At 49.2% G+C, this 3,944-nt stretch overlaps 1 non-coding gene across 1 annotated transcript; it reads left to right on the top strand.

Moving 5' to 3' along the window:
* Positions 1–3,201: 3,201 nt before the first annotated feature.
* TRNAL-UAA (transfer RNA leucine (anticodon UAA)) lies at positions 3,202–3,284 on the top strand. The gene has a single exon. It is a non-coding gene; the product is annotated as a tRNA-Leu (tRNA).
* Positions 3,285–3,944: the final 660 nt, after the last annotated feature.

Here is a 3,944-nt window from a genome sequence, read left to right as displayed (position 1 = left end):
AAACTAGTTTAAATAGCATGGAACATTTCTCTGTAAGAAGTATGTTAAATGCAGTTTCTTGAACGTGAAGCCATTTCGATGTTACAAAATCTGTCCTAATATTGACATTTACTCTCTAATATTGTCAGTTATAAGAAATGCCATGGCACAGTGCTTTTCAGATTTTGTTCCAACACTCAAGTGGGTATTTGTCATGCCTTGTAGTTGCCAGCAAGTTTGGCAACTTTTCCCATGTTTGGGGAATTTCTTCCATTTTCAAGACTGCTTCCTGAGGCAGAAGCCAGAACTTTCTTTCCTATTCACCCTTGAAGCAAGCATCCAGGGATGGAACTTCTGTTCTTCCACACAGACACTTCCATGTACGATGTGGATTTGGAAGATGGCAGCATGGCCCTGAATTCAGTTTCTAGGAAGGATGGAGTAAACGACTCCAGTGATGGAATCAGACCTTGGACTCTCTCCATCTCGGGGTTCTGCTTCCCCCTGTGCTGGCTTTATTCTCAGATCGCCTGTCTCTACCAGTGCTCCTAGTGCCTCATCACCGCACTCCCAGTTTATCATTCTCAGAATTTTCATTATCAGTTGCTTCACTTAAACAAACAAACGAACAAACAGTAGTGCAAATAATACCTATTTTATTCTTTCCACAGATTTTGTGAACCAGGAATTGGAAAAGGATACTATGGAGACAACTTGTCTATGCTGCATACATAATAATATGGGGTAATTAACTGGAAGGAATCAGTGGCTGTGGGGTAGGAGTCACTTGATGGCTAGGGGCTGGAATCAGCTGAAGGCTCACGCAGTCATATTTATAGCAGTTAATACTGCCTGTTGTTTGAGGGCAGTCACCTGAAACAACTACATGTGGCTACTTGGGCTTCCTCACAGCATGGTGGCTCAGTTCCAAGACCAAGTATCTCAAAAAAACAAAGTGAAGTACAGGTACAGCAACTTTTATGACCTAGCCTCAGAAGTCACATAGTATCACTCCTCCATAGACACAAGCCCCTTTCCAGATTCAACGAATGAGAACACAAACCTCCCCCATCCCCCCACATTCCATCTATTAATGGGAGGAGTGTCAAAATCACATTGGAAGAAAAGTGTTAGTAATGGGAGATAGTGTTATAGTTCTGCTGTGTGGCAGGTTGTATTTTTCCAAAGATGACCAAAGATAAACTAACTTGTACCAGGCCCATCCTTAAACAGCAGCCAGAAAATTTTAATACAATTTTGAGGGTTCAGAAGGCACATTTCTAAGGGATACCCTACGATGCGGCTACTCCAAACTGTCTTATACTAAGGGCTTGTTGGAAGCTGAGTCTGGGGTTAACAAAAATATCATTCAAATAGTACTGTGGTTTGAATGTGTCCCTCACACACCTACTTTACAAGGTTGTTAAGAAATTTTTATTCATTTATTTTAGAGATGGAATCTCACTATGTTGCCCAGGCTGGAGTGCAGTGGTGGCTATTCACAGGCACAATTATGACACACACAGCCTTGAACTCCGAAGCTCAAGCAATCCCCTGGCCTCAGCCTCCCGAGTAGCTGGGACTACACGAACGCAACACCACACCCAGCTGAAAATTAAATGAGATGATATATGTAAAGCGCTTAGAACAATGCTTGTCACATAGTGACATGTTCTCAATCCATATTATTATCATCTCAGTGCCTTGAAGGCCGTTTTTATCAAGTCTGCGGCCTCTGACGATTTGGCGCCATACCATGGAGATGGCGAGTGGCAGGTGGCACTCTGGTGACTCCATGTCATCACCACGTGGCTGCCTCTTTACCCTGACAGAGTCTAAGTTCCCTTTCTTCTCTCAGCACCGCAGGGCAAGGCCTGAGGAACTGCTCTTGCCTGAGCTCTTGTCGTGTACTTTCGAGGGCCAGGCCTGGCGCTTAGAAGGAGGGGTGCTATTGAGCTCAGGACATGGGCGCAGGCCTCTGACAGCTTACAATGCTGTGTGGCAAAGTGTGAAGGGGGTGATTCTCCCGGTTACTATCCTGAGGCCCTCTCGCAGGGGCTGTTCTCTAGGAGTTGGCGGAAACTCTGAGAACCAGGGCAGCAGGCTCGTGACAGCCCGTGTTCCCAGGGATCACAGGAGTTCCAGGAAGAGGCAAGACAATTCTTACAATGTGACCCAGTAGGAGAGCCATGAGTGAGGTCTTGCACAGTGAGGTTAGTGTGTGCACTCTCCAGGCTGATAGAAGTTCTTGATGAAGAAGTCGCTGCCTGCACCGTGTGAACAAGGGCGTGGCCGGACAGTCGTGTGGCTGCCAGATCCCAGCCCAGCCACCAGGCCCTACTACTCCACAACACAGAGCCTGGGTTCTGGGTTCTGTGGTCGATATGAGGTCCTGGGTAGTGGGGAATGGAGTGGACGCCCTGGGAAAAGGAATAACAGGACAAACTGAATCTCATGTGCACAGAAAGGAAGGAGAGCACTGCAAAACAAGAAAGGGGAACAGAAATATCTCATTGCATTGTAAGGTTGCGGGGGCAAAGAGGAGGCCACCGCACTGCATCCAAGGCAGTGCAGTGGCGATGGTGCCTTCAGCCACCAGGAAGGGCGACTGTGCCACGCTCCCCGGCATGTGGCGTGGCACAGGCGACACGCAAATTTCTACAAAGCCTCCCTCCCGTGTGACTTGTGGCATGCGCGAAGAAGAAAAGCGGCCCCTAGGGGCAGGGGTCCAGGAACTCTGTTGCTGCCCGTGCACCTCATTCCTTGAAACCTACTCTGCTTAGAACAACACAAACTAAACGCCGCCCTGTGGGACGCGTCCCTGCACCACCAGCCAGGCGCCTCCAGAACGCGCTTCCAGGAACCCAGAAGTTTGCTGGTGTGTGTTTGCGGCGCCCGCGCACTTCGAAACTGAAAGCGCAACTGGAGGGCCCGGAGTCTCGCCCCAGCCAAAGGCCGGCGAGCGCCGCCGCCGCCGCAGCCACCGCCCCAGCAGAGAGCGCGACGCTCCGCTGCAGTTGTCTTCACTGCCGCAGCGGGCCGGGGGCAACAGTGAGCCGCGGCGGCGAGAAACCGAGGTACCGGCGTGGCGGTCGCCCCAGCCCGGGCTGGGAGAGCGGAGACAGTGGCGGCGAAAACTCTCGGCGTTCTGGAGGGAGGGAGCGGGCAGGAGGAGATAGTGGACGCCTTGTAGGTAGAGCGAAAGGCACATTCAGCGTCTGCACCAGGATGGCCGAGTGGTTAAGGCGTTGGACTTAAGATCCAATGGACATATGTCCGCGTGGGTTCGAACCCCACTCCTGGTAGCTTTAGGTTTTTCTCTTAAATTATTTTATTTTTTAAAAATACGAATCTCACTGAACACACCATGCCTTGGGCATTAGAATTCCGACTTCTGGCTGGGAGAAGCGCAACGCTCACACGCAAAGACCTGCTTCCCACCAAGAGACCGCGCAGGCGGCGGCCCGCAGAGCTCCGCTCACCTCCCCAGCTGCAGGGCGGGAGGCGGCCGGGAGGGGGAGGGCTGTGACCTGGAGGGTATTTTTAAAACTGCCTCTGCAAAAAAGTAAAAAATGCATCTCTCTTTTTTTCCTCTCTCTCCCTTTTTTCTCCCCCGCCACTGTTAATTTTGTGCACACAACTCTCCTATTAACTCCTAGAAGGCGGAGACTGTATCATCCTAGATGTAAAATGCACTCCAACTTGGGGTCGGCTTAGAGTTTTTAAATACAGCGTGGTCAAGTTTTTTTTTCTTCTTCTTCCTTTAAAATTGTTTGTTTAATGAGAGCCATCTAAGAATTTGTAAAAGTTGCAAGTACAATGCAAATAACTTTTTTTCCTCTCTTGAATCATTTAAAAGTAAAATACTGAGTGGATGCCCAAGTACTACTATTAAAATCAGGAAATTAACATTGATGATTTAATACCATCTAATCCTCGTTTCCCATTCGGTCACCAGTTGTCGC

This window comes from Hylobates moloch, unplaced genomic scaffold (genome assembly GCF_009828535.3).
Source record: "Hylobates moloch isolate HMO894 unplaced genomic scaffold, HMol_V3 SCAFFOLD_27, whole genome shotgun sequence".
Lineage (NCBI taxonomy): Eukaryota > Metazoa > Chordata > Mammalia > Primates > Hylobatidae > Hylobates > Hylobates moloch.
Note: the sequence above shows the minus strand (reverse complement) of the source record. Positions and strands in the feature narration are given on the sequence as shown.